A 15,455-nucleotide genomic window follows, 5' to 3' on the forward strand; every position below is an offset into this window, starting at 1 on the left:
AGTTTTACTTAAATATGCAATAATTTGCATATATTTCTAGAAAACTAAATCTGAACAATAGGTACAGTCAACTTCAAAATAATTGCTGAATTTTGCTTCTATATTGGATACCAAAAGCCTATGCAAAGGGAATATTTGATATCACTTCATATCACCTCAGAAATGAGGAAATCAAGTCAAGTCAAAATCAATGCGTTTCAATGGAAGTACATTATAGAACAAATGATTGTCAATGATATGGTATGATGGAAGTATCTCAGTGCATGCCAACTCACTTGATATGTTGTCTAAAGGTCAATATCTTCCTTATGTGACTTGGCATGTGACTTGAGATACTTCCATCATACCATATCATTGAAAATCATTTGTTCTATAATATACTTCCATTGAAACGCATTGATTTTGACTTAACTTGATTTCTTCATTTCTGAGGTGATATGAAGTAATATCTAATATTCCCTTTGCATAGGCTTTTGGTATCCAATATAGAAGCAAAATGCAGCAATTATTTTGAAGCTGACTGTACCTATTGTTCAGATTTAGTTTTCTAGAAATATATGCAAATTATTGCATATTTAGGTAAAACTGGTCTCATTTGCATATCTAAACATCACATTTCAGAAAACTTGCAATACAAAAAATCTTTGCCTTAATGTGAGTAAACAACTGTGAAAGTTTCGATTTGATATCTATAGTTTTAAATTTTATCCATTTCACCAGTAGTAAATCCCAATGGCAAAATGCATTGGAAATTGCTACCTTTGACATTGAAAAAAAGTATGTTCCACTAAATATAAACGGGTAGATTTTTGATATGTTAATTAGATATACCTAGGGATCACAAAAAACTTGGAATGATTACTATTGCAATTAGTTATGGGTCAAACGCTAGATTGACTGGCCTACTAAACCCTTTTGAAAGATTCAGCCTGCATGGCTAGAGCATCCCATGAACCCTTCCCTAATCAAAATAGCAACAATCCTGTTGGATTTAGGAATCCTATTGTCCAAAAAAATATCCAAAATCTGATTGGAATCGTAGCCTACAGGATTGTCAATCCTATAGGATCCTACTGGTTCCAAAATCTGATTGGAATCATAGGACTTTTTTCAAGCAGCTGACTCCAGGGAAGAGTTGAGACAACTGAATTACTGTATTTTAGAAGACTTTAAGAACTGTCCCCCTGAGCTGGTAGCTGTGTACCTGAATAAACAGAAGTAAAAACTCCAGATGAGGCTGCTGTCTTAGCTGCATCCTACACACGTTTTCCTGGGTGTTTTCCTGGGTTCCTTCAGGTCAGCAGCCACAGTATAAGGACCGGGGCAGGAAGAATAGATTGGATTAAGAGTCTTCAGCTCCTAACTCCACAGTCTTCTCCAACTGTCTTTGCCATTCTCCTGTAACTGACAGCAAGAATAAACGTGTGTTGATAAATGTGACGGCTGGAATCAAGCGTAATTTAACTATCACGCTCATTTAAACGCTCATTTTTATTGGCCTTGCCCCTAGAAGGTACGACATGGAGGTGCATTGTACGACCAAAAGAGAAACATTTGTGACTTTGAGATAGCCACACTTACGTTGCAAACCCAGCTGAACCCTGTTAATTTTGACAGCTAGAGAAGTGTATATAACGTAGCCTATCTTACAGTAAGCCAGCAAATGAATTAGAATAACAGGCTACATTACAGCAAGTATGTATGGAATGTACAGGAAAAGTCCTCCAAGAAATTACATGAATTGAACTCTTCAGCTTTCCAATCCACCGCCGGTTTACTGCTGCACGGTGCTATGCATGAAAAACTTGCGTACACAAGTTGAGACTAGATAACGTTCAAATTGATAAATGCCATGCTTTGCGTGGAAATAAGTGTACGCCTGTTTCATGTCGTACGCACGTTTCATAAATGAGGGCCACTGTATGTATCCTTAGAGACACAGGGCCTACCCAGTCTCTTCCATTGGACAGTACTGTATATTACTTGTCTGGTCCAAGGTTTTGATGTCTCTGTCTGTTCCCATATCACTCCATCAGATGCATTTAACATCAGAGTTGCCAGGGATTGCACTCATTCTTGGCAATGATCTGGCAAGTGGCATGGTTTGGGTCAACACTGAAACGGTGCTGCCACCTGTGTGTGTGCCTGAGGTGTCACTGAAGGAAAGCACTGGGCATTCAGCAGTGACTCTAGTTCCCCGTCAGACAGGAACATCCCCAGATGTACTGTAGATGTTAGCTTGACTGACCCCTCTGCTACCCCTGAAACTGAGAAAGGGCTCGTCAGCTCCACCTGTAAGGCAGGTGAAGAACAAGTCGGCTGACACAGACTGTTGATAACTCTAATGTAACTCTTAGCTCTCTGTTGGGAAGTCATGGTGAAAAGTGATACTGCTCTGACCAGGGGTGGTCTTAAGATGTACTTATCTTCCCTAATGCTTACAGTAAGAGCCTTTCTTTACATCTATAGTGCATGGTGTTTGTTTTGGGTTGGCGCCACTCGTTCAACACGCGTGTCCTGCGGGTATCGGCAATGCTGTGGTGCAGACTGACTGCTGCCCACTGTCACTATATGGGTGGGAGTTGTAGTTTTAGTCAATGTCTGATTCACGCTAAGGTTACTGGACAGACCTTTATGGCTCTTGGTATCTGGCTGTTTTCAGTCACTATGGTTATTGGTGTAATTCTTCTAGTTCAAATTCATTTTGCTGTCTTGGATAGTTCACCATGTGAGATGGTGTTCCTTTTGTAGAATTTTGGGTTGTTTTTCTCTTATTGAGTGCTCTGTGTGTACCAGTGTTCCTTGAATTTCCCCTTGGGGATCAATAAAGTATCTATCTACCTCTGTGTTTCTTGTGTCCTGTCTCTCCTTCATCCCTAGGTAGCAGGATGTTGGAAGATGTTTTCAGACTACAGGAGGTCTCAAAATACCACAGGTATTTTCTTTTTTGTGTGTTTATATGGAGGTTTTTACAGCAAACCTCTTTTAGGGAAGGAGGTGTCTTCAGGCTATCCTATGTCAGTGCATGGGCGGCGTTGGACCTGGGGACATTAATGGTTAACTGGGTGCATCTGCAACCAGGTGCTGCTATATTAGGGTCTGTCCTCTCTTTCCCATAGGTACTTTTCTTCTTTCACACAGGCACCTACAGTATTTGGATTTTCACATGCAGTTTGTGAATATTCTATATCTCTCTATGTCTCTCTTTTCTTTGTGTACTTCTTTAGTCCCTGGTCATAGCCTCTTCATTTCCTCTTAAATGGGTAGAACAGGTTACATCTCATCATTCTCACAGTTGTATGGGCTGTAACATGGCCAAATGAATTTGAGTGTCCAATCAGTAAAGAGGAACAGTCAGGGTCTTCTGGGAGAGCTAGGAAATCTTTAAACACCACTGTTCATTTACTTGTATTTTTTACCAAAACAATTCTCAGATCTGATCTATTGTGTGCCTTTTCTTTTTTGAAAATAACCATGTCCCAATATGAATGCTTGCTCTGAATGGGTTCTTCAGTGTTTATTCCTGACCAGCAGGTGGCACACGGAGCTTTGGATGGATAGCATGCATGGCTTGAATATAAAATATTAACCAAATAATTGTCCATAAAACCAGTAATACATTGTAAGGCTTTGGTGCTATTTTTACCTTCTAGATTATCTATCTTTCTCTCTGACTTAATGATTTATTTCCTTTCATTTGTTATTGATTGATGGTAGACCTTTTATAGATTGTCACTATTGCTTTCATGTCATAAGAGTTTAGTCACTATAGTGATCTGCTATGTGAAATGGATGATTGATATCCTGATTGAAATACCTCGGCGGTGCATCTTGGCAATGCTGATGTGAAACTAGCCACAGCAGGCAGGGAGTGGGAGGCAGAGGAGCGTGTGAGAGCGGGTGAGGTGAAGAGAGACAAAGGGGAAGAGGAGCAGAGAGGCAGAGACAGCGCTACAGAGGGAAAAGGAGAGGAGGAGAGGAAGAGAGGGGGACAGAAAGGAAGGGAAAGAGAGACAGACAGAGAGAAATAGAGTAGGAGAGAGAGGGAGAGAGACATAGAAAGAGAGAGGAGGGTAAAGTGAGCAAAGTGCCAGGTTCTGAGTGGCGCTCGCATAATTCTCTCTGGACGCATTAAACTTAATTAACTAAAACATCTTACACGCTCTGCTGAATGCCAAGGGCAGAACAATCAGAGACCAGTTGCCAAGCTACTGCTCCCAAACACACACATGCTCCCCTGCATGCAAGCCTTGTGCACAGAATTAAACTGAGCGACCTCCTGAGAACAACCACTGAGCCCCTGTTACACTGAGGCCTGAGACTCCATGACAATCTCTCTTTCCCAGAACAGACCTGGCCCTGATCTGGCGCGGCTCTGATACTATCTATGTGACAATTGGCCTCTGTCTTGTCTGTGTCGGAATCGGACGCTGTGTTGGCTATATTGTAAACGACCTTTCTTAGCCATTTGGGATTAGCCTGCTCATGGCTATCTGTGAGTCATAGCCGCTGGGTTTTGAAAGGATCTGGCTGCTCTGGTGTTCAGGCCCAGATCCTGCCCCGATCCTGGCCAGCTCAGTCCCATTCCATTACCTGCTACGCTGTGGCATTCAGACAGCAGGTGACTGCCACACAAGACACTGGGAGACGCAGCAGTGAGAATGGAGATGTGTCGCCACAGAAATGGAGGAATGGGGTGGAATGTTTCACCACTGCTGACCGTAGCAGAATTATTTTGCGCTGCAGGGGAGAGGTCTTTTTTTCAGCTGGGAGGTGGGGTGGCAGGGGTGGAGGGTTTTGGGGTAGAGTGTGTCACATAAACCAATATTCTACATCTGTCGGCTACTTTCCCAAAAAGACATTCTCCTTTACTGTCTTTGTGCCTCCTTGGCAAAAGCGCAGTTGTGTTTTTGCCAGGAGGCAAACAGCTGTTGTTTTCTGCTCGATTGCTCCTCGTCAGACTTCTTTGACCATCTTCTCTCTCACATTTCTCTCTCTCTCTTTCTCTCTCTCTCCTCTCTCTCTCTCCTCTGTCTCTCCTCTCTCTCTCTCTCCTCATTCTCCTCTCTCTCTCTCTCTTTCTCTCTCTCTCACTGCTAGGATAAGTGCTTACTCACAAACACTCTCAAGAGTTTGTCTTTGTGTGTTCTTCAGGACTTATTATGAGAAAACATGCCAAATCAGTGCTTTCGCTTCATCAACTTGTTTTTCATCTGAATAGAAAATTGAATTTCATTTTGAGAGAGATAATTCTTCTCCTGTGGCTTGCGTGGATGAGTCATGTTGAGATGCCATGTCAAGTCTATCCACCAGGGGGAGAGCACAGTCTGAACATGTCTAGGGCTGAGGTGGAGGCCTGATCTTGGACTCCACCAGAGAACTACCAGCTGCAGTGTTAAACCTGGTTGTCCAGGAGACAGAATAAAATAAAGATCATGGTCATTGCATGACAAGTGCAAGGAATTCGACCCCTCCCCTCTCTTTCTCTCTATCTTTGTTTCTCTCTATCACACACACACACACACACACACACACACACACACACACACACACTGGAATACACCTGACTTTGCATTAAGGAATTGACTTAATTGTGCAGAACTTGTGATCAGGCACGGAATAATTTGCGCTCATTGTCAGATCATTTAGACAAACAACAAACAACAACACTGCAGTTGCAAAAACAAGTCATTGATCGCCTCACCACTTTACCACTAGAAACAGTATGAGTGGGAGAAAGAGAAACAGAGAGAGTTTTTCGTTTTTTAAAATAAAAATAAAAAACTTCTAAAGAGCGACAGGATCCGACTTTATTTCTCTTTCATCTGAGTTTAAGTAGGTGCAGAAAGGCACAAAGCTGAAGTATACAGCATAATTAATGAGCCAGATGTAGATTTAATTGCAGCAGATCCGCATCTGTTCACCTTAGAGTTTCCATAGCAGTCTTAGAGTGGCTACCTGCCAATGCTGTCTCTCTCCATCTCCGTGAGGTTATGCATATGTGCTTGCAGTGTGTAATCAGGAGCGTCGGTCTCTGTTTAACCTCCGAAACTGTGCTTGCCCATGCGCTTTTATTTTGGGCTCCGAAAAAAAGATTTGTGTGATTTGATGTTCATACTGGGTAACAGCTGGTCGTCTGGTTTGTTTCGTTTTGGATTAGGGGGATGTAGGATGGGGAAATGTGATAATACGTAACTTTTTACACCACCTACGTCTATACGCAAGCAAACATACTCAGAGAAAAACACACTAACACACACACACACACACACACACACACACACACACACACACATAAATACATACACATACACATCAACACATACACAAACATTTCCTGATGGGTGAAACTTTTTTGAGAAGTGGACCAGGGGGGTTTTGAACGGCACAGTGCATGACTAATGGCAGAAACATGTTAGAATCATTGCTGAAATGTCCTTGGAAAGACAAATGAATTTTCAGCAGAATAATTAACTTAATTAACAAATTTCCATGCATATTCATCAGGGCCATTGAAGTCTCTCCAGCGCGGCTTGATGAACGCTTCGGAGTAATAACCTTCTGATTTACGTCCCGGCGCCCAGCGCCATTTGTGAGGATTAGTGTGAAAAGAGGAGCAAGAGTGGCGCGGAGAAAAGACATGTGTGTGCGCATATATCACATGTAAGCCTGATGAATTGATTACCTGTCCAGGTATGGCTAAAGCACATGTTAGTTAATGGTCTAGTGTGTAGTGCCAGAGAATGGGTCTTTGCAGACATTTAAAAACAATGTAGTTCTGTTGACTGTGTGACAGAACAAACGTCAAAAAGTCTTTCTCAAGCTTCTGTTGCATTTTACGCATCTTAACGCAGTGGTTATGGGGTTTCAAGGTTGAGATGTAACAGTATTGTAAACACATTAGGGAAGGAGAATGCTCAGCATTTTTTATGATTATTATTAAATCATACTGTAATCATACCTTCCCAATTACATCACTGTGGTGAGTCTAGGGGCATTTTGCTTTTGCCAAAAAATAAATTGGCCCCATCCCTATCTTGTCGATCGGCCTTCAGAGAAGCACTCCTTGAGTATATGCATCCAGTCTGTATTCCCTACCCCTATCTCCAACACTCTCAGTCACACACACACACACACACACACACACACACACCTCCTCCTCCTCCTCCGGTGGGCATGTGTTGGCACTGTGCCTGGCTCGTAAAACTCTCCCGGGCTGGCATGGTGTGGAGAGAGGAGGGGAGATGAGAGGAGAGAGGGGGTAAAAAAGCAGCCCTCTCCTCTGTCGTCTCTGCAGGGTAATCTTTAAAGGCAGTAAGGTGTGACGGCACAGACTGGCAGCTTGGCAGCCATGCCCGGGGATAGCAGCGCTCCATCAGCTGTGAATGGACACCATTACACCCGCGCTCCATTACGTGTGCCGCATAGTAGTAAGGGTATGTGTGTGTGTGTGTGTGTGTGTGTGTTTGTTTGTCTCTCTCTCTCTCTCTCTCTCTCTCTCTCTCTCTCTCTCTCTCTCTCTCTCTCTCTCTCTCGCTCTCACTCTGTGTGTGTGTGTGTACATGTATAAACTACAGACAGCATAAGTGCACAGGAGTAATTCGGTAAATTCCTGGTTGAAAAGTTTATTGTGCCTTCAGTGAACTGGCTGACCAATAACGGAACATGGACGCCTCCACATACCTTTCTGCTAGATGATTGTCACATTCTCACTTCTACCTCCACCTTAACATGGTCACATGGCATGAAGATTTGGTATTCCTTTCGGGAATTAAATGCTCTCCCAAACTGACTCTGAACTCATATACTGTAAGAGCAGATTTCCAAGCACAGAATTGGTACCCTTTTTTCCCTCGAGAAAAGATCCGATCAGCAACATTGCAAACACAAAACACAAATGTGAATGAGCTTCGCACCTTCTGCCTCCAATATGCCATCCTGCCCCGAGACCGTGTGAGGCACAATTAACACATTCATTTGGAGAATGGGAAATCTGTGCAAAGGAGAAAACCTGTGAAATGGCTTCCTTTGTTAATATTGTGTCTTTCACCGCCAAAGCCAATCCTTCCCTCTCCCGTTGGAGAGAGTAACTAAGCACTGTGCATATGTTCGCTGATAGGCCTTATTGAAGATGTTGAGAGAAAGACATACTTTGGTAACCCTCTCCTGGAGGGCAGGGATGCAGCCAGCTGACTGGAGGATGTGGGATGATTCTCCTTTCCAGTGGGTCAGTTTGAGTTAGTTTGGGCACCGTGCCTCAAGCCAATCACAACTTAGAGAGGAGGGGGAGGAGGGAAGATCATCATTTCAGGTCATTTTGGTGCAACGAGGAAACAGACATTTCACTGTGTGTGTGTGTGTGTGTGTGTGTGTGTGTGTGTGTGTGTGTGTGCACGCGCAAGTCCGTTTGTGTTTGTCTGTGTGAAAGTGCTTGCCTGTAGGTGAGTGTGTGTGTGTGTGTGTGCTTCCCTGTGCTTGGGGCAAGCATGTCTACCACTTGATCAAACGTCTTTCTGGAAACCATCACACAAAAACAGGTAGAAGCACAACAACTATAAATGTTTAATGCCACACAACAAACTTCTGATGGCTTACTTAGTTTCTCAGCAAAGCCATTACATGAAATGTGCTGCATTTTGATGTTCACTTTTATAATACAGCTAGAACTACAAAACCAGTAAAAGCAGGTGTATATTTTATTCATTTATTTTTTTAGTGGAACAGGCGTATAGTGCTGCAGTGTTTGATCGCGCCATTGATGAGAAAGTTCTAAGGAAAGTCACAAACCCGCAGAGGAATTTGATTACCTTCATCCATTATCTGCGCAGTGAGCGATCGCGAAGCTCACCATCTGTCGTCCGTTTCATTTGCATCGTCAACACCTGCCCTGCATGTTTACGGCTTCTCTCCCCCCGCACCCCCCACCCGCACGCACATTTTTTTAACAAGACATTAAAATGTTTTCCTATCTCACATAAATGAATTAATAGGATATTTCAAACATTATTTGTCATTTCTAGTGATATCGGTATTTTGGGAGTCACGTCTTTGCCGGTGGTCTCTGTTATGGGAGAGAGGGATGCACGACTCATTTCCGCACATTTCACAGGAGTGCCCTGAAGCGCTGTTTCAGGTGATTTATTGTGTGCTGTTTATTTTGATTTCACTTCACTGCAGTGCCACACTAAGTGAGTTTATAGATAAACAAACATTGCTATAGACAGCTAACTATATACTAGATAGAGAGATAGATAGATAGCTAGATAGATAGGTAGATAGAACTGAAAAAATGAAATGACAAAAAGTGAATAAATAAACAATAAACTGAAGTGTTGTCATGTAGCAGTAGGTACAAGATCCCGGAGATGGACAGCACTGGACAGAAGGGGCCCCGAGAACATTCCTCTTCCCTGGCTGGAACCCGGCACGGCACCTACCCCTCCCCCTGAATCCCCAGGTGGCGCTGACGGCTGCCGAGCCCATTAGCGGCACCATCCCAGCCTGCAGCAGCAGCCCATGCATGTCCCGCCTGACACATTTTTGGATCGGAACCAAGAGCACCCCTCCACCACCACCACCAGCACCAGCACCAGCACCGCCATCACCATCACACGCCCATCCACCACTGCCAGACAACAGACCTCCCACCAATGAGAGGGGGAGGCTTGTGGCGCGTGGGCACAGTCCCAGGGGACACCAGCACCAGAGAGAGAGAGAGGGAGAGAGAGGGGGAGAGAGAGGGGGAGAGAGTGGGAGAGAGAGAGGGGGAGAGAGAGGGAGGGAGAGAGAGGGGGAGAGAGAGGGAGGGAGGGAGAGGGGCCGTGTGGGATGGGCAGAAGAGGTGCAGCATGGGGCAGAGAAATTGAGGGGAAAGATATAAACAGGCTGATATGGACGTGTAGCACTCCATGAGTGTGTTTTTTTTGTCTGGAATAAATCTCTCTAGTCGATTAAATTCTATACACGCAAGAGCAGGCATATGGCGCTGTGCCTGTGACAGGGGAGAAATCTCCTTTAACGGGAATAAGGCCTGACCTGAATAAGGACCTTTCTCAGAGGGGTGGGGGGCATCTCATCACTTCCGTTCTAATGCCTCCTCTGTTGGTAGTGCTATTGCATGTGTGTGTGTGTGTAGTTCTCCCAGTGGTATGGGAAAGAAGTTGCATCTGTAGTGGGCAACCTTTCGTCATTTTCTCAAGAGTTTCCTCTCTTGACTCTCATTTCAGCAGTTTTGACCATCAGTGAACATTCATTATCCTGGTGATTTTTTTTTCTTTTTTTTTTTTTTTTGCAGAGAAAGGCAACAGAATTTGCAGTTTTGTCTCCCTGGGGTTTGTGAGAATCATGTTAAATAAATAAATGCTGCTTACATGCAATTTCTGTAATCCTCTCAGTATATGTGCACAGCACAGCACACACACACACACACACACACACATATGAACATTTACCCTAAGCTAAAGAGAGAGAGAGAGAGAGAGCGAGAGAGAGAGAAGGGTTTGGGAAATGGACCCTGGGTCCCCGTGGGCACTTCGGGCCAGATGTGAAACTAACACTACTGCTGCACAAGGTCTACGTTTTGAAGGCGAGTTATCAGCTCAATCAATCCATCCAATCCAACCAATCCATGGCGACTTCTTGCGATGGCATTTTGTCTTTAAGATGGGCTTATGGGCTTCTGAGAGGCCATATGGTACTGAACACAGACATGTTTGGGAATAATCATCTCGATCCCCACAAACTCCTAGTATGCTTCAACTGAGTGTGTTCCCAAGATATGTGAATGAATACATTAATGAGAATTTTAAGTGTATGAAAAACAGAGTATTTTCTTTACTTATGCCATTAATTTGTGATGAATCTTCTGACTTATGCAGCCAATATATGAATTACTACTATATTGTCAGTCATGCACTGTATATCTGTATACGGTTCTTGGGTTTAATTCATGATGCGTGTATGTTTCCGAGACCAATGCCAGCTCATTTCTGATGACCTTTTGCCGAGCAATGAACAACCCTGGTCAACAGTACATAGACAATGAATGAGCTTCAGATCATGCTGATCCATGGGGCACTGTTCAATGCTAACTAACTTGTGATGGTCCTTGACTTTCACATGACCAGTAAATGTGATATTGTAATGTACAGTGAAGATCATTTCACTCCCTCTTGCTGGATCCTTCCCTTCCTCTCCTCTTCGCTCTCTGTCAGTGAGAGAGTCAGATGTCCAGGCGCTTTCTGGTTCAGCACAGGTCCTTATCCCCGGTCACTCCTTTGACAGTGATTCAGCTGTCCAGACTTGCCCTGGTCTGTCTGTGCAGACCCTTCATGTGTCATGCCTTCTGCTGTCAGTGTGGCTTCATCTGTTGCTTGTTTCAGATGAGATATCTATGAGACAGAGAGAGAGATAGATCATGTGTGTGTGTGTGTGTGTGTGTGTGCGTGTGTGTGTGTGTGTGTGTGTGTGTTCAGGGGAAGAATACAGTGTCAACATATAAATTATATATAAAATAAAAGGTAACATCATCGTAGGTGACTTATGTATCACATTTTATGCATTACATTACACAATTACTATCTAATATTGTGTAAGGAACACACAGACACACAAAAAAAAATGAACAGTGTTAGTAGCGACTTCCACATCACTATTGTGTATACTGTATGTGTGTATGTTGGTCTCTCTCTCTCTCTGTGTGTGTGTGTGTGTGTGTGTGTGTGTGTGTGCACGCTCCACAATTTAGGACAGAAGATACACTCAAAACAAACAACGGTGCAGGGCACTGGGCACTGTGACACGCCTCTTCAGAAGCAATCACACACCCAGCGGCTGGAGCTCTCTATTAGTTAGCGTCTGAGAGATGGACATGGTTTATCTGCCAATCAGCTTTGCCGTGACTAAAACGAGCGGCCTGCTCCTGCCCCTGCAGTGGCCGTGCTACACTGACTGCTGCCACTCGGACTCTGTAACCAATTAGTCTCCTTCATTTAATAAACTCCCCAGACCGACCCCCCCCTCCTCCCCTCCCCTCTCCTCTCCTCTCCTCTCCTCTCTCCCCTGCCCCCACCACCCCATCCAACCCCAACTACTGTGCCAAGTTCAGAGGTTTCCTTCCCTTCCTGACTGGGCCTGATGCCAAATCAGTACCAATCTGACATGTAGATGAGTGTGTGAGCCCGTGCCGTGCTGTGGTGTGGTGTGGTGCGGTGTGGTGCGGGAGTGGTGGTGGTGGTGGTATTCTGGTGTGGTGTTGTTATACCACAGCCTGCCAGCAGCATCCAGCCCGTCTCCCTGCACACGCAGCCACCAAATGGGCATATTTCCTCAAATCTGTCTAATTAAAACTCCAAATCCCTCTGCTTTCCCTTCATCTCTCGCTCTTTTTCCCTCTATCTCTCCCTCTTCTTCACTGACAGAATGGCTCTCTCTCTCTCTCACGCACACACATGTACTGCCGCGCTTTTTCCACAAGAGGACATGATTATTAGGAATCTGAGCCATTCCCATCCTGAGCCATCTGTGGTTCCTCCCTTAGCTTAGACTTTAGGGAATGTTCAGAACCTCCTAGGGCTTCCATTTCTGATAGCCATAGCACGCTAAATCCCAGACACAAGGGACTGCTGTTTTTCACTTGCAATTGCCGTAACATCGATATCAGTGTTATCCACAGCATTCTTTGTGTTAATTCCTATTGAAAGTATTGAATTATTTTGTTTGGGAAAATAACATCAAAATGGTAACTTTATTGAAATGTCTGGGAAGAACTTTATGGTCTAATGCTAATTTCCCACTATGTTGTATGAGAGTAGCCTATGCCATATGTATGTACAGTATGTAGGCAATGTGTTGCTACGGCCCTTAGTAAATAAATATAGTGTGAATGTCATCTATTTTTCTATCAAGCATAGAGAGGGACACCTCATATCCTCTCTCACCACCTACTCCTACACAAAACAGGGCCATATGCTTCATTCCGCTCCCCCGCCTCCCATCTAATGAACCAGGAGAGATGGAGAGGGGGAGAGAGGGGGCACAGAGACCAGAGACGGTGAAGCAACAGAGAGAAAGTGAAGAGAAAGAAAGAACGAGAGACAAAGACAGAAAGTAGAAAAGGAAGGAGAGAGAGAGTGACTGCATTTAACCGCTTGCCACTGTGCAGCACCAACAGTGACATGTTAGCCCTGTGGGTGTACCCCCCCCCCCCCCCCCCACACACACACACACACACACACTCCCCAGCCCTCGTTTCTCAGCCTCCTGTGAGTTCATGAGTTCAGCACAACCCCCCACCCCCCACAGTCACACGCACACAGACTGGTCCTCCACCCCCACACCGCCTGTCGCTGGCTGCCACCATCACATGTGGCAGGGGCCAGTAGGAGCGAGAAGGGGGGAGGACAAGTGTGTGTGTGTGCACGTGTGTGTGTGTAAAGAGACGCTCAAGTGGCCTGAAGGTACCCTGCTGTGGCGCCAACCTCAGGAGAGACACCCGGTTAACCCGCGTGCCAACAGCACCGCGCCACTGGGGCCCCATTCAATTTCAAACGGCATTTCTAAAACTGCCTCAAGAGGGGCAAACGCCCCCCCACCCCAACACAAGCACACAAACACACACACACACACACACACACAAAATTACAGTCACACACACACACACACAGGGACATTCTCCTCCACAACCCCTCTCAAACAGTCAGGCTGATGCCATTGCTTTTCCCTGGCATTTCCAATTTGAACCTTTCCACGCCGTACATCATGGCTGGAAACGGATCGGGATCTGGCCGTGACCTGGCATCCGATCTGATCCGCTTTAGAGTCACCTTCTATCTGGGGTGCGGATTGTACCAGGAAAAACAATTAACTCAGATGCGCCCTCCCAAGCTGGCGCCAATTTGCGTGCTGGTGCCTTTCCAGCTCAGAGGAGTCAGGCCAAGCTCAGCCAGCCCCGCATGGGCCCTAGGTACTGGGCATGGGCTCATGTGCAAGCAACAGGAAGCACTAATCAATGAATGCATTTAGTGGATTCGGAAAGTGAATGATTAGCAAAACATGCACTTTTGACATTTTTGCTAAAATGAAACCTTTCATTATAACCTTTGATTTAAAATGAAGCCTTTAATCACAGCCTATGATTCAAAATAGTGCTTTTGAGACAATGTCATAAATGTTTGTTCAATATGTCCGCCTTCTGATGTTTTTATGAAAATCCTTCATATAATATTTATTTCTCTTAAATATGAATGGCTAATATTGCATCCTTCTTTAAAGCTGTTGTTGTTAAACATTGCTGGGGGTATTTGTAGTAATAATTTTGGCCCCACATCCAAAAATATAATATAGTTTTGTGATCATCTATTCTATCATTACTCCATTTATAGGCCTCAGAATAACGTCAGACGATTTTGATATGTATGCCTCCTTAAAATGTAACCCAATTATTTCAGTGTATGACAATTCACATAATTGTGTTTTTGTAATAAAGTTAATAATCTGATCGTGAAGGTATTTTGTGAAGGCCAAGTCCTATGTCCTTGGATGTAGCCAACTTTTTTCAAAACTACTTGCGATGTTTCTGTTCCTTTCAAATCCGACGGTCGCTTAAATGTCACTGCATCAAAGTGCTGTATTTTGCGCAGGCTTCGGAGTTTTTGTAAAGCAAGGGCAGTATAGATAGCCTGGGCTATTTATGCGTAAATCATGTGTTGGCCGACTGCGGAAAACAGAGCAAATGGCAAGTATCTCTGGCCGCTGTCCAGCTATTCTTTCCATTCATGAAAAGACCGGGTCGCGACATAGATCATGGATATAATTCAATTATATTGCAGTCGACTTTTTAAACACTTAAAACAAAGCTGTTCTACTGGACCTTTGCTCTAGCTAATTAACCGTGCTATGTAGCCTGCTTTATCAACCTTGGAATTTAGGCTATAGCCAATTGTTTTAGACAACGTCCAAATATTTATGGAGATCCGATAGTCTATGCGATTACTTTTTGTCGTGTTTCTGTAATAACTCTACAACGTTAAACTTATTTATGCACATCATTTTGGAAACAAATGTATTACAGGCTTATTCTGACTTGGTAGAGCTTTTTTTCTTTTTCAGCTGATCGAACAATTTAGACTAACTAAACTATATTTAAACTAAACATTAAATCGCGATGGCCTATATGGAAACATTATGCCATGTCAGAAAAAGATCCCTTGCACACAGTTCTTCCTTTATCTACAATTAGCTATATGCTGTCGGTTTACGTGCGTTACCTCCACAAACAACTTGCCATAAGCTATACGCAAGATGATTGAACTATGAACGTAGCCCTAACTTGTAAAAAAAATGCCTATAATTTACCAAGTTACCAAATGTCACATGCTCTTTAAAGAAGATGTAGATTACGAAAGACTTTCAGTGGTTCAGTATTTTATTTGAAATAGACACTCTTTTGATAAATA

The sequence above is a fragment of the Sardina pilchardus genome, chromosome 2 (assembly GCF_963854185.1).
Source record: "Sardina pilchardus chromosome 2, fSarPil1.1, whole genome shotgun sequence".
NCBI lineage: Eukaryota > Metazoa > Chordata > Actinopteri > Clupeiformes > Clupeidae > Sardina > Sardina pilchardus.